The sequence below is a fragment of the Lepisosteus oculatus genome, chromosome 1 (assembly GCF_040954835.1).
Source record: "Lepisosteus oculatus isolate fLepOcu1 chromosome 1, fLepOcu1.hap2, whole genome shotgun sequence".
Lineage (NCBI taxonomy): Eukaryota > Metazoa > Chordata > Actinopteri > Semionotiformes > Lepisosteidae > Lepisosteus > Lepisosteus oculatus.
In genome coordinates, this window is record NC_090696.1 from 40,322,648 (window position 1) to 40,349,805 (window position 27,158).

Consider the following 27,158-nt stretch of genomic DNA (forward strand, 5'->3'; position numbering starts at 1 on the left):
ATCTATTTATTAATTTTAATAAAACGCAGACTCATTTTTGCCCTGAATTTGGAAAGGACGGTGGGGTGTCTGTTAATATTAGTGCCTCACAGCTTTGGGATCCTGGGGTGCTATTCCATATAGGGACAATTTCTGTGTGGAGTTTGCATGTTCATGTAAGCTTTTGCCAAGAGATCCTTTTTCCGCCAAAATTCCAAAGCCATGCTGTGCAGGGAAACTGTGTGTGTCTAGACTGTCCCCTTGTTTGTGTGTGTGAATGGGCACTCTGGACAGGCAGCTAGGCTGCAATTTATCATAACCCTGTGCTGGACTAAGCACTTAGATGGATGGATAATTTTAATTTGACTGCATAAGCTAAATAATATAAGTTAATAAACGTCATTGCATAAACCCAATCTCTTCCAAATCAGTTATTTTCACCCCTTAAACAAAATAATTGTTTAATTCAGTTTTAATCTGTAGTATGTTGCACATCCACAAATATAAGAAGAAAGAGTTAACAAATATATAGAAAACTACATATTAAGTTACTAAGCTAGTAACTATTTGATTTCTCTGAATAGTCTATCAAGACTTTAGTTGTAGGGTTTTGACAGCATAAACTGTCAAAACAAAACAAAAGCAGGAAATAATTATTTTTCTAAACCAAAAAGGGCAGCGTGAGTGCACATTATTTCAATAACTGTGCTCTGGAATTTCTGGAAGGAATGTTTATTGTTTTCATGTAATAATGTAAGTTACTAGAAGAATCCTAGACAAGGAAGACATTGCACTTTACTTGACATGTCAGTGAGTTTTCTTGTAGTAATTCAGCGTCAGTGTTAAAGCAAACAAAAACAGCAAAGCCATCTATTTACTGTACACGCTAAAGACATAAGACTCTACTTACAATGTGATCTGGCTATGACACTTCTTAAATTCAGCAGCAAACAGTTTCTTTACAGATCCCAATATATATTACCAGATGTGGAAAAACAGGTTTTGAGATATGACTGCTCAGCATATAGCTTCTAAAGCACATGGTTACTAACAACTATACGTTTTTGTTTAAATGGACAATAATCAATAATAAAAATAATCAGAGAAACCTGCTAGCTATTCCTTGTCAGCCCTTAGGTCATCTGGAATTGGCTTAAGCCCTAATCAGTCACTCAGCGTCTCATGCAAACAGAACAGTCCTTGAATGTGAAAGTGTTTTACTGAAACCTCTCAGTAACAGTGTTGTTTCATACTATTTAGAACTCATGCAGCATTGTACAGCTGACCACACATCAAAAAAGCAATATCATACACAATAAAGTGTTGAAAACAAAAAGTAACCACAAGACTTTTTTAAGTCGATAACCAACAGAAAGAGCACCGTAATCAAAACTGACGGTTTCCTTTTCACACTAAAGAAAGTCTCACAAGCTAAGTAAGGTGAACTAGCCAGCTCTACATCCCTTAAGGCAGATGTTTTCCTCTAGAAATATGACTTTGATACACCAAAAGGATTCCAGCACTTGGGATGGACACGTCACAAATTTAGAATACTCCCCTTCGATCCATATCCACACATGCACTTTGGGAATACAGGCTTAAGAGCGCCACTCTTGTGCGCTACGTTGTCACGTACTGTACATAACACTACTGTACAAAATCATGGTCGCCTTCTTGTTCACACTTTGTAAGCTGCGAATCTGGGGGCATGAAGTGGGAAGATGTTTATGCACTGGATGAAAATGCTGAAAGTGAGAAAATGATTTTGCAGAAATTAGAAGTTACGTAGACAAATTACTTTGGAAAAGAAGGAAAAAACGTGGAAACAAGACAGGCACAACAAAACTGCATGTCACCACCATACCATACCTTTACCCCAAAGAGATTCACCACATCGCCATAACTGAATCTGTTCTCACAGATCCAGCTCCATACAAATTCTTCTGCCAGACACTGAGTCAGCCACACATCTCTCTCAGTTACATAAGTCTTGCAAAGCTGCTCATTTCAGAGGCTGAGGCTTCGATTCACTCCCAGGAGAGTAAGGGTTAAATGAGTCAGCAGCAGTCATCGCTGCTGTTGCTGTTTACAGTGAGGCCCGAAAAGCCTTTTTCCGTCACTCTGCCTTTAACAATAGCAGAGCTCAAGGTTCATCCATTTTCCCTTCAGGTTCTTTTTGACTATTCAAGGTTCATCTTTGTTTCCATGGCAAATGATGTACCAGTCACTCATTTTGACACAGAGAAAATGTAAAGATGTGACTGTTAAAAAAAACGTGCTGTACTAGATTAGATGGCTGTGCTAGGATACACAGTCCACCTTTCATAGGGCAGTAGAAAACAGGCCTCTTCCACAAAAATTATAATCTCATATTGCAAGACAAAAGGTAGATTGAGAATCACTTGATAGTGATTCTAAATGAGCAGTTGCTCTGAAGGATCAGAGTCCTCCAATGTATAATGAGAAGATGCTGTCACTGTCCAGAGCTCTCACATCAAAACACGCCACCTTTGAAATGGAGGTCAAATAATAGTGACAAAACACCAAGCACAAAATGGAACACAAACTTGAGTTCATTACCTGAAATACTACAGGAAATCCTATTATTTCCATTGTGTTTTTTTTTGTTTATTTTGAAATAGCACAGGCTTTGCACAACACGGGCTTCTCCTAAAATCTACCTGGAAAGCAGTATAAGCATACAAGTTAATGAATTAGCCTGAACTATGAGATCTCCAGCCCTTAAAATAGATATACAATGAATTCTTGCAGCCATTTATACTACATTTGTGACAACCATAGCACATAGGAAAAATACTGAAACAATGCATGACAGATTAACATTCTTTACGTATTCAAATTAATTTATGACAAAAACAAAATGTAGATCATATCAGAAATAAGGAGTAAGGTCATAGCTCCAAGTTTACAGTAAGTCACTTTCATTTATATATTCCATCTGATTCATAGAAGATACCATTCAGGATGTAACTGCAGCCTCACCATATTCATCTGTATTCCATAAGTACTAAAGCTATTTTTACAGGTCAGCACATATATATGAGACACAGTCAGACAACTAAATATTCGCAATTAAATGATGAAAAAAATACCTAGGTGTTTAGTACAAGGTCTTTCCAGTGCCAGACATTTCCTGCTATGTGGTTGCCTCGGGCAAATCAGATGATTAAAATAATCATGAATCAGAATTGTTTAAAAAAAAAGATTTATTTATAGATCAGCTGTAAAGTTACGCATTAGTCAGGCACAAGGATGGCATCAGGCAAAAAAAAAGAAAAGAAATAGAAATCCACTCACACAGAAAGACGCGAGGAAAACGTAATTGATTTGAAAAATCTACCGAGGGCTTCGAGTCAAGTCCTTCTAAACAGACAGGGCTAGTCTGCCAAACAATGAAAGCTTCAGCAGCCGCTAACAGAGCAGCAGAGAGGCGCAGGACACACTGCAACACATCAGCGGATCGGGGAAGGTATCAAGGAGGTTCGCTGGTGTTTGTTTTTAAAGGAAGAGTAATAGCCGCTGCGATGGGGAAAGATGTTTTGCACACATTAATAAGCCTGCGCTCGAGAACTCCTTCTAGATCACGGCAGCCCTCAGCTGGTCTCCTAAGGGCTTCCGGATCACACAAATCAAATCCGTATTGGAGAAGAAAACAGCAGGGAAAAAATCAGGGTTACGTGCAAAAAGCATTGCTGTTTATTCCAGTTAGTCCCACCGTCAAGTGTGTGACAGATTAGTGAAGATTTCACATAACTAACGCACAAAACACATGCAAATAACATTAACATTATGCAACTGTACAGTGGTGGACTATATAGTAATAGTTCAGGTGGGTAGATCACACTGAAGTGCACACTGAAATATTTCTACTCATGCTTCTGGACTTTCAAGAGAAGTTATATAAATGCAGACCTGTCACAGGTCTCACACCTGAAGAAGGCTCCACGGCCGAAACGTTGTATTCTCTTTCTTCTTTTTTTCAGCATGGAATAAACCTATTACTTGTTCCTATATAGTAATATACGCATGTGTTAAAAGCTTGCTTCTAAAGAACAATAGTGTAAATAATACAACTAGGTCAGTTCTAAATGTGGATGAAGTGATTCATTTCCTGGTAATGAAACTTTTCTATATGTTGTAAGTCACCTCATATATGGGGATTTGCTAAGCAAAATAAAAAGTGCACACTGAAATATTTCTACTCATGCTTCTGGACTTTCAAGAGAAGTTATATAAATGCAGACCTGTCACATTACTGTTGCTGAAAATAAAGAAACTGTATAGATCCATTCAGCTTATCTTTGGACACAGGACAGAAATTTATTTGAAAAAAAAAAACAGACTTTTGTTGTGTTTTGTGGTAGTTCTGTAAGATGTATCTACTGTATATCAATTAGTCTCTATTTTTTCTAATTAATACTGCTGGTAGAAGCCAGTGGAGGTCCTGACTTTCTGAGGTCATTAAAAATCCTAGGGCGTTTCACGAAAAAGAGTAGGGGTGTTACCAAGTGTCCTGGCCAAATTTCCCATTGTATTTTACCAATCATGGATTCCTAATAATCCCCATCTATGAATTGGCTTCATTACTCTGCTCTCCTCCCCACTGATAGCTGATGTGTGGTGAGCGTTCTGGCGCACTATGGCTGGTGTCGCATCATCCAGGTGGGGCTGCACATTGGTGGTGGTGGAGGGGAGCTCCCCATTGCAATTATTATTATCATTATTTTTGGAATACCATTTCCAGTTCTGTATAAACTTTTTGTTAACCATTCCATCCTTCAGCCTATGAAATTGGCAAATCTTGATGAGGACATCTCGACTTTTCTATCCTCAAAATAGCTTCCATGTCATGCTGTTTAAAGTTTCAAGGCCAGAAGAAGCTTGTCACCCATCTATACATCCAGCTATAGCTGTGTTATGAAGAAGAAAAGAAATATTTTAAGTGTTTCAGAATTTTCATTTTATACCCCCACATCCTGTCACCATATGAATCTTTCAATTGTTAAACAAGTAGAGGTTTTTTTTTTATTTAATTCTTTGCTTAACCAGATTAAAGCAGAAGTCGATTAAAACTAAATTCTGATTTAGCATGACAGCCCGGAGAGCAACCATTTATACGGCAATTTCAGTAAAGTACATGGCTCGAGGGTCAACAGCAAAATGCCAACGTCTTCGCCCAAGATTTGAACAAATGGCCCTCTTGTTGGGAGTCCAGAGCCCTAAGCTCATGCTTCTGTGTTACTTCCACCATCACAGGAGAGATAAGGACTTTCTGCTGACGTTTTCCTAGCTCCGCCAATCTGACCGTTCTCCCAAGCTGTGAGCCCCACAGCAGCCAGAGCCACCTTACCATCAAACGATGGAGTGAAGAAGTTGTCACTGATAAAAAGCCAAACTCACTGAACAGCAGACAGCTACAGGGGTCAGTGCTGCATGTTAAGCCAAGAGCACTCTGGCCGATTCAAACACAGCTGCTGGAGTGATGGCACTTGTGCATTATTGCTCAGGGGGCTCGGTTCGGGTTAACTTATGACAGACTCACACAAGCAAATTGCGAACTACAGAGCTCAAGTGATTTCACTGGTTCCCTTCAGTATGTGGAATATTGAAGAATTCCACTGCATGATACTCAAAAATCATTATGCAATATTAGTCCCACAGATTGGCACAGTGGCACAGTGGTTAGCCTTGCTGCCCACAGCTCTGGGGCCCTGGGTTCAATACTGGACCAGGGGTGCTGTCTGTATGGAGTTTGTATATTCTACCCATATTTGTTATGGGTTTTCATCAGGTGCTCCTGTTTCCTCACACAGTCCAAAAATCTACTGATAGCCTAATTGGCTTCTGGGGAAATTGGGCCTGGTATGAATGTGTATATCTGGATTTGTCTTTCCTGTGATGGACTGGTCCTGCCTTGTGCTCATTTGTGGCTGGGATAGGCTCTGGGTCCCCTGCAACCTTGTATTGGATTTAGTGATTAGAAAATGGATGGATGGATAGTCACAGAATGGAAGAAAATACCCACCAAAATATTTGACATAAAAAATACCATATAAAATACCAGACAAGATTAATATTGAACCTTAAAAAGAATTAGAACTACGAGAAACAGACCAGTTGTTAAGTCACATCCCCTGCAGGCTTACCAAGTGTGCAGTGTACTTCCTAACAGGGAAAAAATTCAGCCTTTTCTGTTACTTGTCAGCCATCCATATTGAAAGTACTGCAGTAAAGTGTTTGAGGACATCTGCAAGACCGTTGGAAATAGCAGGGGGCTGTATCAATGTATTTACAAAGAACTTAAATTCTGCCTCTTTCATACACATACAACTCCACTTACAAACGCAACACAGGACATCTAACAATAAGATTCTGTCCTCTGGGAAAAATAAAATCCTTTGCCACTGTTAGATGTAGGCTTGTAGATCTTTTTTCCATAGATAATATTGCACAAGCACGGGTGCTGAAGACAAAGTCGGTCTTCTCTTCAGCTGTGTTCTGCCCATGAACAACTTGTGAGGAAGTACAGAAGTTAACCTAGAATCCCTCTTGAGTCACACAAAACCTGTATCATTTACAGCGAGCCATTTGCTCAGGATAGATGGAAGCCAAATTAAAAAGTGGAACAATGGAACAACAAAAGCTATACTTAAAACTGTTGATTCTCATAATACATATGCATATACAAACAGAAAGATGTATCATAAGAAGAAGGGCAGTCTTAAGCAGTAAGGCTGGTGTTATTAACAGCATGGAATGGTAATTTACACAGGCTTTCACTGTCACCGTGATGAAATTACATTTTTTTTAAAATCTCTGTACTTTGTTTTATAGCACTATTAATGATCAGACTAGTAAGGTAAGATAACAAGCTCTTAATGGACTACACAGCCACAATTTATAAAGCACAATTTGTTGTTCCTAAAAAAAGGGGGGGAACATGATTTGTAATGAGAATCAGGTCATCTCATAATGAAAATGATGTGCCAGTCTAACAAACACATCAGGTTCACCATTCCTAAAGGTAACAGGCAGTCCAACTTCATTTTCAGCTTAAACCTGCAGAAAATGTGTTGCAAACTAAATAACATGAACAGACGGACTCTGAGGTGAACTGCAGGGAAGATTTTCAACTTTCACTCTTATTATTTCCAGCATGATCTCTACTCTGGTTTTACTCAAGATAAAAAAAACTCCTTCTTGTGAAATGAGCTAATATATTATTAAGCTATACATACAAAGCCTGAGTACTATTAATTAACTGTCTCTGTGACCTCTTGCTTATTGATGTTGTAGCACAAAATGAACAAGGCGAAAAGAAACAAATTTGCACAACCCATTGTAAATTAAAACATACAAAACTGTGTAAAATTGTATAAAAATACAATTTCACATATTTAAGAAATAAATTGAGAATGTGCACAATATCCTAAACAATACAGTCACTGCATAAAACACACCTAGCTTATATGGGTTAAATGTTTTGTTTTTTACACTTTGCAGCTTTTTCCATTAAATGCCTTTTACTTCAGTAGTCGAAACATGCCTGTAAATACAGTCCTTTAAAAAACTCTCCAGTGTGCCTGTAGTCTTAATTACAAGCAAAATGCACGCTATCAAATTCCAGATTCTGTCATGTTCAGCCAGGGCATCAAAGTGACCATTGCTCCTGGAAAGGTGGAGAAGCTGTTCAGTCTGTCCCACATGATGAATCCATACTTCCCTGGGACACTTTGCACAGATCATGTTCTTATGAATCCACACGACTAAATCAAAGAGCTCGTCTATTTATAGATCCTTTTCAGATTATTACCCTATTTTTAGATTCCCTTACAAAATCACAGGACTTCCTTAAAGACCACAAATCTTGTTTTTTTCCACTGCTCTCTTATCAAATGATGTACTGTGGCCCATCACCAATGCTGTGTCTCCAAAGAGCTCCATGCACCCCTCCTCACCTCTCCCAAGAGAACAGGCTACAGTTTGAAAGCACTCTCAGATTTCAGAACTTACCCTGAAACCACATCGGTGCAGATTCAATCTTGTCATGAAAATTGCAGGACCGGTAAAATTATTTTTACAAAGCTGCAAGTACTATGAGTTCTCAAATTAGAAATCCATACATCAGGTTTGGAGCCAGTACTGTACTTTCACGCCTTTGAGGACTCATCTGAAAACATTTCAGAACCAATGGAGACTGTTGGCCTGAACTTAGCTCTTTACTTTAGACCAGCTGTTTGACATGAACCGCATATATGTACAAAAGCAACTTTTGCCCCTTTGGTATGCACTTTATGTGCATATTACTTCTCAAGCTTTTACCTAGCACTACATACTTTCCATTCCTACAGTCTGAATTACTGTCACTTTGTTAATTAATTGAAAATCCATTCTTATATTGGTAACAATCCGTGAAATACTGAAAAAAAAACCCACAATGACAGCACAACACTAACTTATAATGTGGAACATAGAACACAAAAGATTTTTCCATGCAGAAAAATAATAGCTGGTAATTCTTTGAACTACAGTCAGCACTAAGATGTAGCTCACCAAAGCCAAAATGTTGTCTTTTTCTTTTGCTTATCACAACCACCATTTAGCCTAATACAGAGCTTTCCCCATTTAAAAAGAACTGCATTACATAATATGCCCGACATCTTCGCTATGAAATGGACCCAATCTACCGTTTTCACACTGTCCCTTTTAAATCTTTTCACTTAGCATCAGCTTGATGTATAGGATCTGACAAGCAGGCTGTTACAGGCTGTCTGCATCACTGTCACCATGACAACAGTGCAAGACAATCCATGATCCCAGGTCCTGGTCACACGTTACAGTGCAGCTTATCCGTCCAAGACCACCAGGCTGAGTGGAAAAGAGTAATTACATTCTTTAGCTCGTTGTAAAACCCTTCTTTACATCGCATTCAGTAGAGAAACACTGTAACAGAGAACAGGAATGACACAAAGGCAGTTAAGGAACTCTAGCTTTGTTGTTACAAGGCTGAACAAAAACAAGATGAAAGTTTTTCCCACAAAAAGCAAAGGTAATGCTGACAGCTTGCTAGTAAACCTGCATTTTTCCACATGACTCTGCAGAGTATTTCAATCAATAGCACACAAACACTGCTATGAAAACTAAAGTAAAGCCAAGTGTTTTATTTTTTTAATAGAACAAAGTTAGTCATCTTAACAGGAACACAAGATTTGTGTACTCCTCTTTTACCACAGATATGCAGAGCTTGCTTCCCTAAAATTACACACCAGAACTGGACAACGTATTCTAAAAATGTAAGGCACATATTTGGCAGTGCTTCTCCTAAACCTACATGCTGAAGAAAAATAATGTGGCGCAATACACACTCACAGTGAATGTATTAGAAGTGTGAAGAAGTTAAATGAAAGTTAAAGTGATTAGGATATGTCCAGAACAAGTCCCACCAGCTCGAACAATCTTCAGAGCATCTAAATATAGATGTGAGTTTAGTTACATCTCAGTGTTGCCCTAAAGAAAGGACACATTGTTCTCCAGCCATGAAAGAACCAAACCATAGTTCTCACTGGACAACACAAATTGCTTTGTGACCAGTTTCCTGGAATATACAGTAGGGCAGCATTATTTTCATTTTTCTCACACACATGTGCAAAATGTATAATGCTTTTCAGCTTGACGTCACCTCATAAAAAGCATCTGAGAAAACCCAAGAATATAAAACCCCTTTAATATTGTAAGGGTTCATTTTTTAAATAAGATCATTTTATTTGCAAAAGAAGATGCAGGCATTAGCATTCTCCCTGCATGGCTATGATCAGGGGATGGTACACTGCTAGGAGAGTTTCTTATTTTTCCCAGAAGTACTGTATTTACTATTTGCTTGCTCTTAGGTGCAGTGTTTTGTCAATTTCATAATTGCCAATCAGGGCTGTTTTGTCCATTTATATTCAGTTTCCAGTATATTTACTGATTGGCTTAAGCGTGTTTGTTTTACAGTAGCCTAAACAAAATTTCCAATAGTGCAGGTAGTATAAATAATGGTCTGCCTCAACAAAGAATAGGATCAGCTACTACTGCTCACAATATGTAGGACCATCACCAAATCCTTTTCCTAACCTCTTTTCCTTTGGGACCTAAAACAAAATAGTATAGACACAGTAATACATGATCTATCTACTGCTATGGCAAACAGCAGCCCAAAGCTACTAGCAGTCCCTCAACAAGAAGTGAATTCATGAAAATAGAGAGCTCTGGTGATGATACAGGGGGTTAATCTACTGCCAACACATGCCAGTCTGTCTGTTTCTTGGGAATGTTATTTCAGAGGACAGGGCTCAAGGTAGCACAACTAACCTGCTCTCCTCATAAGAGACTCTGGTGCTAAAATATTAATGACGGTAACAGGCCCACACTCTTATGGACCCTGTATCTGGTTTCAGTTTTCACTTTTAACTTCTCAAAAGAGACAACAGTATTGCTTTCTTCACAGTGTCTCGCACCCTAAATGGAAAGTTTAAGCAATATCTGCTGTAGGCTATTCTATCCTTGATAGATGCTGCGCTGCAGACCCAATCCTTACTGAAATGAATTAAACTAAAGAGAAGAAATGACTTAATGTAATTTATGAAGTACTTAATGGAAGGTACAGTGAATAAACTAACAACATGTTAGCTGCATTAGCATGTTATTAGGGTAAGTCTGTACTTTATATCCCTGGTTTACTAGCTTACAAGTTATATTAATGACAAGTTACTTTCACTATGGAAATGTTGAGTAGTCGTTTTCATTTTCCTTTTCAGTGCTGGTATAAACCAAATTGCTACACTGAGGGAGGTAAAAGGTTGCCGGTGCCTGCATAGTATGGGGAGTGGAGGTTATCTATCCCAGTAATCAGCCCCTAGTTTGAGAATATAATATTCTGGATGTGAGCAGCCAAGTTAATGCTAACAACCCTGTTCTTATAAAAAGTTAGCCACAAAGTAAAATGAAAAACATAAAAGAAGATGTGTGGTCTGATATTGGTGTGAGAGGGTCCAGGAATTATAATCTTCCCCTCTGGGTCTCCTCACTGATAAAACAGGATTTGAATGGACACAGTTTAAATTTAGGTAGATGAGCTGAATTCTTTATATTTGTAGAAAAAGGTAATGTTCGTTTTAAATCCAGCTGGTCTCATTCTTGTTCATACTGGGATGAATTTGTATAGGGACCAAAGGCTATCTCGTATTTAGCAACTGTTGGAGGATAATTAATTTTATAAAAATGATCTTGCTTTCCCAGCTAAAGACTCTTGCTGCATTTGGGGCTCTGGAATTCTTTCCAGCTATACTGTCTGTAGATGGTAGTTTGTATATAGTGTTTAGAGCAAAATTAATGTTTCATTACTTCCCAAACATCAAATTGTTCAAAGAAATTTCAAGACGTCATGTGACCATGTTCAGTATTCTCCTACCAGTGGGAGAATTCTATTATTTAATGTTTATAAATTGTTTGTAATCTAGCTGGTGTGAGCACTGATTAATATTTGGCTGGAATTATTTAACCACAAAAACTAACACCCCCTGCCTAAGTGTGAAAATATTTTGGATATTAGAAAACCCAAGAGATTTCTACTGTACCTGGTGCGTGCTTTGAAGATATTCAAAGGTTTTGACCTCTCTCTCAATTTTTTTTTGTTTTTTTTGATGGAGGATAAACAAAGAACAAAAAGACAGATTTTTTTTAATACGGTTGCTGTTTAATTTTACCAATTTTTCCTCATCCTCCTTCAAAGGCTTCTTATCTGTTAATAATTTCAGAAAGCTCAATATGGATGAAGTGTGGTCTACATTTCCTCTCAAAGCATAGTTCTCTCAATGGTTTCCTTCATTAAAAGCAATGTGATTTGAAAAGAATAAGCCTGGCATTCTGGAAGACACTTTTAGACTTTTTTACAACTTGACTATTTTTGATGTCTCATTTCTTCTTTACAGTTTTTTACTGTAAAGCACCATTGAGATGCCTTACATGAGAGATGCTACAGTACATAAAATACACATCGTTATTATTTCTATACCTCTACAGACTCCCTTGGAATTATAGGCATGAGTATTCACACAGTCTCTTACATTTTTCATTTCACCATATCACAGCTGAATGAGTTCCCAAGAAGCATAAGAAAAAATATTGTTTTAAAGGAAGCATAACTTAATATTTATTTACATGTGAGCCCTGAAAACCTTTATTGGAGATGTACAGTAACAATACTGTAGTAAGTGAAAGACAAATCTTGCCTGACAATTATACTAAGCCTCTTAACGACACAAGGCTAAAAGATAACTCAGCATAAAGAAAGGGTGAAAAACAAGGGTATTTCGAATCTTAGAGAAAGAAATAATATAAAGTTTATGGGCTTGGACACTAATTTTTGTAAACATCCTGGCCTCCACACAGAAATGCAAACAGAATGTCTATCATAAGTTCCTTGGACTCCAGGTAATAGCATTTGTGCTTTTTTAGTGGAAAAGAAAAGCAAGGTTTTAGTTTATTCTTCTGTCAAACAGTAAATGTGAATTTTTACACTGTTTAGCATGCTGTCTTCAAGTAATGTCAGTCACTTCCTTGTTCATAATACTTGTCAGTCTACTTCTGGAATAGCCTTTTCCAACAAGAAAGTCAGAAACCTAACCTCAAGGGCCTAAGCATTCTGAAATACATGAAAATATGTTGTCTGTAGTACACATTTTAGATATAGCCTATGCACGAGGGTCTGAAAATTACACGTTTTCTCTTACAAAAGGTTGAAACGTTTTCACTCTAAAAACATATAATACCCATCCATCCATTTTCTAGCCACTTAATCCAACACATTGAGACTGAGCCTAGCCCAGCAATCAAGGGGTGGAGGGTGACGTACATCCAGGATGGGGCACAAGTCTATTACAGGGCAGACACAAACATTCACTCACACCAGGGCCAATCTTCCCAGAAGACAATCAACCTAACAGTATGTCTTTGGACTGTGAGAAGAAACTGGAGCACCCAGAGGAAACCCACACAAACACAGCGAGAACATATTAACTGCACACAGAACAGATAATATGCCATTACATATTACCTGTCTTTAGAAATACAGCACATAGAAGTTTACTTCTGAAAAAAAAAGAACTCCTGAACCTCACACGGTATAGCAACAATAGTTGCTTTTTGAATGTTTTATACATAAACAAATGTATGCTTCAAATCTCCTCAACAACAGTCTAGAGATTTGTATTTTAGTTCACACAGAGGCAATGTAGTGCTGCTTTAGTCTCTGTTTCTTAATAATCGGTTTTAAACAGGCTCAACTACTTTATTTTTTCATTTCCCAAGAAGAACTTGTAATAACTATACTTACATAGCCAAACTTTCATAAAACTGTGTCTTACTTAAACCATATTTTCTCAAGCAGGCATTCTCTTCCAAATCAGTAGATAAATCAATTAACAGGAAACAGAAATAGCTTTATTCACCCACAAAGGAACAAAAATATTGCTGATCACAACATCCCACCCCTCGTTTTTTGGAGCTATTAATAACTGGTAAAACATCTCAGTTTCTCCTTTGTAATCATCTACCATCCACACTTAATTCCTTAAAGAAATGTCTGTTGTCAACAGTAGCTTTTTGAAGTGTCTACTCTGATACCAAACTGGCACCCATAACCTCCTAACCTGAAACGTCTGTAATTAATCTTAAGCACTCTACATCTAGTCTACATCACAGGACTCAATCCAGTCCGAGCCTCACCCGACCTCTGTACATCCTTTGTTTTCGTTAATGAAAATGAACTCCAATGTTGAACTGGGGTCTGGAGTGAACATATATGTAAGCATGTGTGTGTTGAGGGGTTATAGCAGGTGAGACAGTAAGGACTGTCTAATACCAGATAATCCCACTTCTTTACCAAACACTAAGGTCAAGGAATTATGCGAACAGTATTGTGGGGCATCCTCAGCTCAGGTGAACTGTGTTTAAAAGCCCGGAGCACAGAGCTTGCGGAGAAAAGAGATTCTAGCTTCTCAGCTGAGTGACTGACCTGTTGTCGGGACCTTGTCAAATCAACCCAACCTGTGCCCAAAGCCATCCTGCTCCAATCTGGGTTCGAGCACTATCTCACTTGCCGTAAGATATGGCACTGCAGTTGTGCTTCAGATACAAGTCGCTCATTTTTAAAATGCAGCCATTACAGTTCCTGCATTCTGCCTTCTACACTTGACTGGACCTTTTTGCCTTGATGTGCTGGGTAGCTTTCTGACAGATCTGTAATCTTCAGTTTTTTCTCTGGGCACTTGTAAGAACATGCAAGGAAATCTGCAAATGAGTTTTCTTCCTAAATACAGGCAGGAAGCATTTCATGTTTCATACTAAAGCACTTCCCTATTCTGCATGCATTAATTCTGCATACCACATACAGACATGTCCTGCACAGCCACATAAAAAAGCTTAGCCAATGGATACACTCCAATCATCATTAATAAAAGATTTACGGAAGACATAGGCAAATGTGCATTCTACTATGAGTAAGATGGGATAATTCTACTATTACTTAGATGGGAAAAATAAAGCTCATAGCTGGCAACACTTAGCTTGAAAGTTCAAAATCAGCCAGAATGACTGCATTTCACATAGTAATGTTTTTTTATATAAAGTTATGACTAAAAAACAATCTACTTTATATTAATGTGGTACAGGAAAAAATAATATTTGCCTTTCAAAACATCCCTTCTAGATTGTTTATATTAAATTGCTAGCTTTTGGCCATATGCAACAGTACATTTTGGCTGTATTTTATATCCAGTCAAAAATAATATAAACAGATGAAGTGGATGCTGCTTCTTAAGGTTTTGGTATCCTGCTCCATAAAAGGAACAACAAACTGCCAAAACTATAATCTACCAAAATGAAACTGAATGTATAATTTTAAATATAAACGGATACATAAGGTTGTAGTACTTCCTCGTTGTTAAGTTCATTTTATGATAACAATTTCATTTTTTGTCCACAGATCCTTTTTAAATCTCATCTTGCTTGACGTACACATTTTACATTTAAGATACACATCCTTTTATCATTTTGTATGTAAATAGGCAAGACTCTGTAAATATAGTAATGGCTACAAATTTCAATAACAAGGAGCATATTATAACTTTTGAGAATGATGTCATGAGGCAAAAAAACTCACAAAGTGTTACAATATTTTAACAGCACCCATGCCCCCTTTCCTTTTCAGTTTAATTTGTTTCCCCCCCAAATACAGCTAAAGCACAAGCCCCTTTAATTCCGAGAGAACCAGCACAGCTACTTATTTCAAATTTGAAAGGCATCCACGCAAGAAGGCTCTTCCAAGGTCACGAATACAGTGTTTGTCAGCACTTTTCCTTGCAGAACAAATGTGGGGGACAAGTCCACTTGTCTGCCTTGTTCCCAGAGTGAAAAATAATTCTCTTTTCCAAACTCTGCTGTGAATCCAATTGTGGGAGCTTGAACCAACTCGAACCCTGCAGCAACATCAATATGCTCTGCAAGGTCCTGTATCATTCATAATGATGTCAGACGCATCAATCACTTTCAATCAGCCAGTTTGCTCTACTACTTAAAAAGCCATTCTTACCGGCTCAGGCTGCGCCACAGAAGTGGGGCTTTTTGGAGGTATTTCCGTTTTAAAAAGATCTGTAACAAATGCTTCTGTGCTGGAAATGTGACGTTGCTTAAATGCCACAAAACTGAACATTGCTGCTTGAGGATATAAGCGTGTATTTAAACTAAATGACAGGTCTCATAGAATTCATGACAATATAAATATTGCACCGAGATTGAGACATTCCCCATCCAAAATCAAACACAGTTTTAAATCCGTCTGAGTGGAAGAGAATAAGATCTGTTTTAAAACTATTCCCATTTTGTGTGATTCACAGTACCGGAATAGTCATATATACCAATGTTAACCTTTTTTGTTGTCATTCATATCACGGTTAACATTTGCTGCCTCACAATGCTGGAGCCCTGGGTTCAATTCCGGATCTGGGGTGCTGTCTGTGTGGAGTTTGCATGTTCTTCTTGGGTTTATGTGGGTGTCCTCCAGGTGCTCCAGTTTCTTCCAACAGACCAGACATACTGGGAGGTTAACTGGCTTCTAGGAAAATGATCCCTGATGTGAATGTGTGCGTCTGCCCTGTGATTGACTGGCGTACCAACCAGGCTTACACCGCCTTGCTCCCTTGACTTACTGGAACAGGCTCCAACTCCCCCGCAGCACTGATTCGGATGAAGCCGCCAGAAAATGGATGGATAGATACCACCCAGACAGACGAGTAGAGATCTTCTGATCTTCCCTGTACCCTCTATAATAACCCCCCCCCACCGCGCGTGCCTCCGTGACTGTTGCCAGTTTTCATCAAAATAATTCAATCAATCCTATCTCTCTTCTCTTTCTGAAAGTAGATGTGATGGAAAAAAATCTAGTTTTACTGCAACCTCACAACATATTCTCGACACAGGTTCCAGTATATTTGGACAAAAAACGGACAAAACCGTCCTTGAATGTCAGAAAACGTCTTTTCTTGATATAGTTACTGTAGAAATATCTGTCTTTCTGACCTCTTTTTAGTGTGATACACATCACAGACCAGCTTTCACTTCCCTTCCCAGAAGAACCACAATTCTCAAGCCTCATTCAGTAACTTCAAACTGTGCTTTACTTACAACAGGACTGTAAGTGCCTGTAATAACACATTTAGATGCCCATCCCCCAACTCCACCCTGTTATTTTCTTATTATGTGCAATACTATCAAATAATGAGGTTTTCGTTGGCCCATTCTGCTGCTCACTTACTGAAACACATTTATTTTGCTCGAGTAGCTAATAGCTATTGATGCGGCTGAGCAATACAATGCAGGGAACATTCATAAAAATTTCATGGCATATGCTCAATGCTAGGTGTGGACTGAAGCCACGGCAACCAGGAATAGCTGAGCAGCCACATCATTGCACAGGAAAGCTAATAAGGCGCTTATGCTCATTTCCATGATCAGAGAATGGCCAGAAACGTAACGATGCGGAGCAACTGTCCCCACGTGAACAAGCCAAAGACAAGGACTCCATCCGTCCAGTTTCTGTCTGTTTAATGGAACAAGAAAAAGCCCTGAAGGTCATTTGATTGACAGATCACGATGGATAAAGTGTCCAGCATCTACTGTGTATCAGACAAAGAGAAAATGTACATGTTACTGAAACGATCAAGAAAAGGAAGAACAAGGGGACATTCTTGCCTTTTGACAGTCTTTTCAGAAACATTTCCAAATGAAGTTTAAGATTACACAGTAATGCATTTGCTTAGTCAAGATCAAAATGTCTCTTTTTGCATTACCTTGATCCTTCGGCTGTCGTTTGCAGTTTTGACTTTATTTCATATGCGCTGCTGACAAGACGTACTCTGGATACATTCAGAAATCTAACTCTGCTCCATACATACTGTAAAATAGTATTTCCTAGATTTGTTTTTTCTGGCGTTTCCCTGTATCCTTTGGTTTTGGTTCCAGCTCTTAATTAAGAGTTCTTAATTATTAAACTCTTAATTTAAGGTACTGTTTGAATTGAACTAGTTTATCTGCACTTAGGTCTTAGTTTCAGAAACAGTTTTTCTTTTTGTGTATTATATGCAAGGAAAGGAACAAGCAAATTTCTGTTTCACCTTGTTTTAAAATGTTTGTCTCCCCATAGATTTCTAAACAAATCCTAATTGCTTATCAATAAAAGATTTACAGAAACAGGTGAAAATGACTGCATCAAAAACTGCTGTAACATAATAATCATTCTCTCTGACTTACAAACTCATTCAACCCCACCAGGCCATTAAAACAATGACCCTAAATGAAGGGAATTCTGAAACCTAACACCTAGAGGACAGAGAAAAAACCACAGATGCTTGAATTAAAGGTTCAATAATCTTAATTCAGAAAGAACTCAGATGGAATGAAAACAAGATGACACAGGGGTATTTCAGTACCAGGACTGGGGAAAAATTGTTTTTTTTTTGGGTTGCATTCTACAGCAGAGACCATATTAGCCCAACTCTAATTCATTCTGAAGGATTCTAAGATTAATACGTAACTGTTTGCTCTCTCATGTTCAATATAATGTACTCAGGTGAACATGATAAGCAATTTGCCTAATGATGAAGACAGATTAAGAACAATGTGACAGGTTCGAGTTTCACTGTCAATCCTGAGTCATGCATCTTCTTGCGTGCCTGAGACTGTTACAAAGCACTGAAGTGTGCTGGGTTTTTGTTATAGTCACTCAGGGGACTGAGAGTTATCCTTACTTGAGCTGGATTTGACTTGCTCTCTAGTGGCAAAAGGTTTTGAAAATGAGGCTCTTAAGATCACCTAAATGAACACCCAAAATACTGCAGCCAAAAGGCTGGGTTTAGGACCATACACTTGCTGACATGTCACTGTGCCCAAGTCAGTAAATCTAGACTGAAAGGTGTGTCAAAAACCGTATGGACGGGTAAAACAAAGTCCTAGACAAGTCAATTAAGATTGTGAAAACAATCCAGCTGCCATTGAAAAACCTGCAGTGCACTAAAGATAACCACTTGTCTGACAGGAAATCTGTAAGCAGAAATGCTGGAGCAGGGAATAGGATCAGTGGAATACAAAAAGCTAGGCTGCAAGTGGGATTTCCACTACAGACAGCAAGAGGAAATTCAGAGGCCCTTTAAATTTCCTGTCAGTGGATATACTGTACATAGTGGACAAACAAATCTCTTTGGTATTGAACATTACCTTTTAAGAAATGTTTAAGTGTTATATTTTTGTTTGAATTTACCCTTGTAGGTCTGCATTTTCTTAAATTAGAATTAAGTATCAAACATCCAATGCCTTGACTCTGCACTTCAATTGCATGAAAAAATAATGCAGCAAATTAACCACAATGAGCAAATGAGTATGTAAGAAAAATGTAAAGAATAATTATGCACTTAATGACAAATGTATACCATTAACATTGATAGCCTTTGTCAGCTTTATCTAAATTGAAGGTTGATGGTACAAATGTGATCTGTATCATGCCAATTCAATCAAATTCAATTCAAAACTGTATTTTACTGAAAACTAGCATACAACTCTTGTTTTAAAAATATGAGGTCTCAATAAACCACTTGTATAGTTCACACACACTCACATCCTCTCTGATCAACTAGTAAATGGATTAAAAAAAATTCTCCATTGGCCAAAAAAATATTACACCAACGACAGATCAACTCACAGTCAATGACATGTACCTGAAACTGATTAGTATGTTTTTATCGTCGTTGTGAAGAAACGTGCTGGTCTAGTTTACCGAGCACCAAATCCAAGGTTACAATCTACAGGTTAGAAGGGCCCTTCGCAGGCTGTGCTCCCGAGGTGTAGACGGCTCTTCCTGTCCCCATTCAGAGCTTTGCTCGGCTGGTGACTCATGACCGTGGGGATGATGGGATTTGTCGGGGCCTCTGCCCGTCTGCAGGGCAAACACCACGCCAGTTCACACGGCTGCGGCCTGGACTTGCTCCCCCCTTGTGTGGTGGTGGGAAAAAGCGTGTGCCCTTTCATGACTGGCTCATCTATTTTTAAACATTTGCTCGTTTCGCTCCATTCCGAGGACTGACGGAACAACAGATGCCGCCACCCCTGCCATAAAATTTTCAGAAGTTGTCTTCCGAGCGTTCAGGCTCTCAAGCGTGCGTGCTTGCCAGAGACCCAGGCACAGCTGGGGAACTCTGCCACGCAGCTGTCTGCAGAAGCAAGAGAATCTGGTCTTCAGGTACAGCTGCACTTTTCTCAGCATGACGTTTTTGTTTGGATTACGACAAAGCACTCCGCAGCACCAGGGACAATTAAAATCTGTTCTTCACTGGTTGCTAACAGTATCTAGGACAAAACCTGCGGGAAAACTAAACTTTTTTTTAAGACATGAGATGTCAATAGCTGTTAGGCTACCTACATGAAACTGCAGAAGAACAGGCCAAAATGATTTTCACATTAAGTCAAAACAGAAGCTCAGGATAAGGCCAGGCAGTCTTTCTTTTCTCCCAGAAAAAGAATCAGAACCATTAAGTACCATTAAGTTAATATCTGAGGAACATATTCACACAGCACATTCAATGCGAAATGTAGTTTGGTCAGAAGGATATTATCTAATGCTACCTTCACCATTTCAGAGTTTTTCAAACAAAGGCCATGCAGAATTCACAGGTGAATTTGCATGGCCTGAAAAACGTGGTTTGGCTGAAAACCCAGTTTGTCAATCAAGCTATTCCAGTGAGTACCCTAACCATCTAACCTAATGCTAACATTATTGAGGGTTATTATCGAAAAATTATAAAATATTGCTAAACAATAAAATCCAGTTTTTCCCATCTTCAATCGATGCATGTAGCTTAACTTCACTCGTCGACTTTGTCTCAAATGTGGACGATAATAAACTGCAGTTTTACCAGATCATTTTTGCATGGAGAAAAGGCAAAACAAAGACAGTGTTTTTATTTAGACAGATAGTGTTTGTGAACAAGTTAAGGTTTATCCCGTGCTGAAAAGAGAGGAAAAGAAACACAACATTTCGGCCCCCACAGCCCAAACATTGTGTTTCTTTCCCTCTCTTTTCAGAATAGATAAAATGTTGCAGCCTGCGCATGCTGACGCAGCTATCTACTTGAAGATATTGTTTGTTGGACTTATCTCCTTTAAAACAAAATGCAAACCAAAGCTATATGAACTTAGAAAGCTCACAATAAACGGAGGGAAAATTTGGGACTACAATTTGAGCCAAACAGTGTAAAAGATTCAAATGAATTTACCTTTAATTCTAACAATGTTTGTGTTTAACATGAGGATGAGATTCTTCTATGTATATTCCACCAATCCATTTTTCTAACCACTTTATCCAGTACAGGGTCGCGGGGAACCAGAACAACAGGCACAAGGCAGGAAACACATTGGATGGGACGCCAGTGCATCACTGCGCCCATAGACCCAAACAACGACATGCACTCATCACCAGAGCTGGAGCCTGTCTCGGCAAGCAAAGGGCACCCAAAGGTGGGATGGGACACCAGTCCATCTGAGGGCAGACACACAGACACATACATTCAGACCAGGGATAATTTTCCTAGAAGCCAGTTATCCTACCATGTATGTCTTTGCACTGCAGTAGGAAACTGGAGCACCAGGATGAAAAACATTCGGAGTTGCTAACAAAAAAGGGGCAACCGATTTTTGTAGTATTTTCAATTCTGCCGGAGAAACAACAACTGAGATTTTTGCTTTCTATAACTCACAAAATTCCTCTCTAAAAACTGGACATTAAATATTCCCAAAAGCAAAATACTTCCCCACAAAGCAAATCTGAGAAAAGCCTTGGGGACAAACTGTGCGAGACTGCACACCCTCCAGTCTAAAGATGCTCCAAGTTTTGCTTGTTCTTTCCTAGCACTAATTCCAAATAATATTTTTATAATGTATGTCTACACATGGGGTACAATAAACGCTTTTATACATCAACAACATTTTTAGGCTGCACCATTAAAAAGAGCACATAAACAAACGTTGTTATTTCACCTTCTCCCTCTACACAACAAGGAGGACCTTGGCCAAACTGCTATGTCCCACATGTGGCTTCCCAGTCTGTTTAGATTTTTCTATTTGAAGAGCCCTGCTGAGTCCTCTGCACTGGCCATCAGCATCTTTTAACAAGACCAAACCACCTCTAGCAGACAAAGACAGAATTCACCATACAGTATTATCCATTTCTCTCTTCCTTGACTCTTTTCAAGAGGCGCTATTGAGGAAACATCCTCAAACATTTAGTGTCAGTGAAAAACAAAACCTTAGACTACAGAAAGGGAGAGGAAAGGACACAGTTTTACAGTGAAAATCCGAAACGGCATATGTCTCCCGAGTACACTGACCATACAGCAGTGATGTGGCATTTTCAGCATGGTCTTGGCCAAGGTATGTCTGTGAACACGCTCTTAATGCATTCCCTGTGTGGCTGGCAAGCAGGCAAGACATACTGATTGTGTGTACAAACCAGATCTGAGGTTACTGGGATTCCATAACATGAATAATCAGACCAGTGGCCTGGGCTATCTTCCTAGTGCCCTCCTACAGCTTTCAATGCTTCTTCAGCTTATGTTGTGTGCCTTTTACTGATGCCAAATATACACAATACCAGGAATCCAGCAAATGAGTCCTTTTAAAAGTCTAAGGAATATTTAAAAAAAAAAACTTGTTTGTTGGGGGGTGGACAGGGCAACCTCACATCACAAAGCCTACCAACTTCAAGAGACACAGACTTTCTGTGACAGCAATATTTTAAATTATTTTACCATGTACATTTCTGTACATTATTTCCCCAAAGAAACCTATAAACATCAATTTAAAGGTAAAATAAAATAATAACAGTAAGCTTTACAAGAGAGAATACATGGCATACATCAGTTAGTGCCTGATAAAAGAAAAAAAGATGGACCTCACATACCTTTGTACCTTACATAAAAACATGTGACCATTTGGTAGCTAGGCAAATTAATTCAATCACTTCAGGATCTCATTCAGCTATTTCCTAAAAGAAGCTAAGGTATTGGTTTCAACTACATGCCTGGGCAGTTTGTTCCATACTCCCACAACCCTTTGTATACAGATGTGGCTGCTGTTCTCTGTTTTAAATGCTCTTCCACATAATGTGCACTCTGGGTTCATGGCTCACTAGATATCCATTACACTTGGCCTTACTTCTTACAACGTGCATTAATTCAGTGCAGCTGATTCTTGAAAGTACTTTTTTAATGTGCAGTATTTCACTTTTGAAAGTTGTACTGTTTGGGAAGCTGCTTTCATATTGAAATAAGGAAGAATACACAGGTGTATATACTGTATGGACATGACATTACAAAACAGCAGTGATTCTCAAGAAGGCCTTTTATAATACGGATGAAAAGAGAAGACATTTTAGATTCACTAAATTTCTATTTAAAGGCTCAAACTTTATTCTCTCCACTACGGATATAATTTCCACACCTCCTCCCTCCTCATCCAACTTCTCTGGTTCCCGTCTCTCCAGCTTCTCTCTTCTTGACTCAGCATCCCTAAACAAACTAGTTACGCGCATGAAACCCACCACATCTATTTTAGATCCCATTCCCACCACTTTATTCCAGTCCAGTTTCTCTTCTCTCTGTCCCATTGTCCTCAATATAATACATGAATCCTTGAGCACCGGCATTGTACCAACGGTCCTCAAAACTGCTGCTATTACCCCAGTGCCAAAAAAGCCTAACATGGCTCTCGACAATCTTAACAACTTTCACCCCATCTCCAACTTACCCTTTCTCTCTAAAATTCTAGAACGTGCTGTCACACTTCAGTTACATAACCACCTCATGACAAACAACCTTTTCGAGCCCCTCCAATCTGGCTTCCGTCAACTTCACAGCACAGAAACCGCCCTAGTCAAAGTCACCAACGATCTCCTAATAGCTTCTGATTCTGGTTCTCTTTCCATACTCATCCTTCTCGATCTCAGTGCTGCCTTTGACACTGTTGACCATAACATCTTGCTTTCTCGTCTCGAGACTGTGTTTGGAGTCTCTGACACTGCCCTCAAATGGTTTAAGTCTTACCTCACTGATCGCTGTCACTTTGTCTCTCTCAATGGGTACAGGTCTGAAATTGGTCTTGTCAAGTCTGGTGTCCCTCAGGGCTCAATACTGGGCCCCTTGCTCTTCAGCATTTACATGTTCCCACTTGGTCAGCTTTTAAGATCACATGGCCTCAGCTTTCATTTTTACGCTGACGATACTCAAATATACATCCATACCAAACCCGACACTGATGTGCCTGTCTCTATTCTATCTAATTGCATCTCTGACATAAAAATTTGGATGACTCAAAACTTCCTTCATCTTAACTGTGACAAAACTGAAGTCATGCTTATTGGTACCCCCCATCAACTTCGTAAAGCCAGTCCTGTAACCCTGTCTGTAGATGGCTCTGTACTTGAGCTCCAATCAAAATTGAAAAACCTTGGGGTTATATTCGATTCTGGCTTAACATTCGACCAACATGTACAGCATACTGTCAAAACATCTTTTTTTCACCTTAAAAATATCGCAAGACTACGCCCTATGCTATCATTAACTGTGGCTGAAAAGCTGATCAACATATTTGTATTCTCTTGAATTGACTACTGCAATGCTCTACTCCCTGGGGTATCTAAATCTACTCTGAACAAGCTGCAGTATGTCCAAAATTCTGCAGCCAGAATCCTGACCAGGTCTAGTGCAAGTGTTCACATTACTCCTATCCTGGAGTCCTTGCACTGGCTTCCGGTCAAATTCCGCGTAGACTTTAAAATCCTCATGCTCATCTACAAGGCTTTACATGGCTTGGCACCTCAATACCTGTCTGAACTTCTATCGCCCTACTCCCCACCTCGCAACCTCCGCTCTTCAAATTCTGCCCCCCTTACTGTCCCCCAAGCCCGTCTACATTGTATGGGCGACAGGGCCTTCTCCTGCTATGCCCCCAAGCTCTGGAACACTTTGCCCAAGGATATTAGAGAGTCACCTTCTCTAAACGCCTTCAAATCCAGACTCAAAACCCTCCTTTTCAGAAAAGCCTTTACTTAACTGGTTCCATTCTTCACCCCTCTGCTCTTCTTAATACCATCTTCCACGGTCTCCTCTATTGTTATTGTTCTATTGTTGTAATTATAATTGTGTCCTGTCTTGTGAAATTTTCTTATTTATTGTTGTAGTCTTCTTATTTATTGTTATTGTCATCCTGTAAAGCGCTTTGAGAAGCCACCTTTAAAGGCGCTATATAAAATAAAGTTTATTATTATTATTCTTTTATAAGCACGCAGACATGACAAATTTAAATAATAGTGCTTTACTGAACAGGCTGAACCATCACATTACAGTCAGGGGGAAACTTATACAACACCAAGGGAAGTACTATTCTGTCCAACATGGAGGAAAGATCCTGTTCCTCAGATTTTGGAATATCAGAACCAAATGACGTGACTTTAGCTGCCATGTCGCAGGATGAAAAGCACTGTTCTGACTTCCCTGCACTTCCTGTGATAAGATTCATAACTGCATCTACAGTAACAATGTTGATGAAAACTGTGTAGTAAATGACGGACACTTTCAAGGTGCTGTGGTAAACCAGCCACTACAGTTAGGTAAATAAAAAATGTTCTTTTGAGATGGAATGAATAGGCCTACGGTCCCCGTTGGTGCTAAATGAGCCAGACTTGGTGAAAGAGGAACAACGGCAGTAACATAGGAGCCTTTGGGTTTAACATGCATCTTCCAAACTCTTTTCCAGCCTTGTCATTGGCCTAGACGCTACAAGCTGACCCACGCTGATGATCTAGCCTTCAGGTGTAGCCCTGCGAGAGATCAGTGACATGGATAAACCAACAAACCTCAAGGAAGCCCGGAGAACACATGATTACATATCAAGCTGCATAAACAGGTTGTGTCATTCTTTCAAAACGAATTCATGGTGCATTAGTCAATGCTGCTGTTTGTTTTTCAAGGCCTAAATGCAATGTCTTTTTCGCTATTAAATGTAATTGTTAATTGATGAATGCTGTTTTCACTCGCAACTCATCAGCTCTCCAACACAAAACCTTTCAATATCCCTTTAAACAAGGTTGCCACTGCCCCTTAATTTTATTACACAACAATGCAAAATGTTTTAGTTTAATTCCTTCAGCACATGTGGCATAGCGTGGCATTTTATTAAGGACGTGCTGTTGAAACAACAGGTGGTGATCACGCAGCGTATGCAGAGAAATCCAAAAATCCAATTCTGCAAAACCATCATGCATGCAAAAATAAACATCTTCCATTTTAGCTACTTTAACCCTACGAAATTATTTAACAGAGCTCTGTAGGACCCCCATAAAATATTTATTTGCAAATCTGCTTTCTTATAATTCCCCTAAACTTCATTCCTCTCCAGCCAATTAAATGGGAAACCACTGCTGAAACCATCACGCCTGCTGTTGTGAAATGCAGAGTTATCTTTTAAGCATCTTGGCAACCCACAGTGCTCTCCTTTTTCAAAAGCTGCGCAAGTGGAAAGAGTTTAGGCATTCAATAAGTGGTACCTAGTAAATCAAGTTACATTGCAACTCGAGGTCTGAAGATATTAGTAATTCAGATGACGGAATGAAGATGAATTAGCAACAGTGCTCCCCCATCTCTCTGCACTTCCAGTCTTCTTGCTTGTACTTAGACTCCACTCCCTCATCTGTTTTGAAAACCCTCAGACATTTGTTTAGATTTTACATGCTGAAGCTTAATATTAAGTGATTGAGAAATATGCAAATAACTCCGTCTGCAACAGCATTCTAGAAGCTAGATACACTAGCCTGTCACGTGTTTGCACTGTCACTTAGGGACATATTTTGCATTGCATGCATTAGCTGAATTGATTTCATGCGCCAGGTCAACAGCTTCGAGAAAACGCGGAAAGACATGGCCACAGGCCGAAAGATGTTTAGAATCCAAAAAAAGTGTTAAAACTGCATGCCAAACTCCAGAAAATTCAACAGGCCCAAAAAACCTATATGGGCAACATTAAATATTTCACAATATTTGAATTACTGGAGGGAAATACCCATAAAATGTAAGAAACCCATAAGGAGAGTTTTAAGTGAACAGCTGTAAGACACTTTTTTTGGTTTAATTTGTTCAGGGGAGTGAAAGATGTGTGTAATTCCAGTAATTCCTGAGGCTGAGCCTCTTAGAAAGATGTAGGCCCAGAGCTAGCATGGAAAACCCAGAGAGGAATTGCATTGTATCACATGTGGATGTTTACCTCAGTAATGACTGCTCCATAGAGCTCAATAGAGCCATTTGACATTTGCAGAAGGTAAGGAATTATATTTTTGAAATGGATGACAGCAAAAGTATACATAATAAGCACACGTCTATAAAACACAATACACATCTATAAATTAAGAATTCCACTGGAATCTGGAAGGAATCAGACATGTGCCTTCCAATGTAATAAACCTGTGCAGAAATCCGATGAGAGGTTTTATGGATAAGTGGTTTCACAGAGGGCTACCAGTTCAAACT

The 27,158-nt window shown here is 39.0% G+C and overlaps 1 protein-coding gene and 1 long non-coding RNA gene across 3 annotated transcripts in view; one reads left to right on the forward strand and one right to left on the reverse strand.

Annotated features, from left to right (window-relative positions):
* The window catches only part of maml3 (mastermind-like transcriptional coactivator 3), a 210,971-nt gene that overhangs the window by 175,156 nt on the left and 8,657 nt on the right, over positions 1-27,158 (reverse strand). The gene's annotated exons all lie outside the window — the stretch shown is intronic.
* Positions 19,666-25,624, forward strand: LOC138241272 (uncharacterized). 2 transcript variants are annotated; one of them, XR_011190484.1, is made up of 3 exons: positions 19,666-19,825; positions 20,949-21,099; positions 25,393-25,624. It is a non-coding gene; the product is annotated as an uncharacterized lncRNA (long non-coding RNA). The 2 variants fall into 2 exon arrangements; XR_011190485.1 differs by having other exon boundaries at positions 20,954-21,099.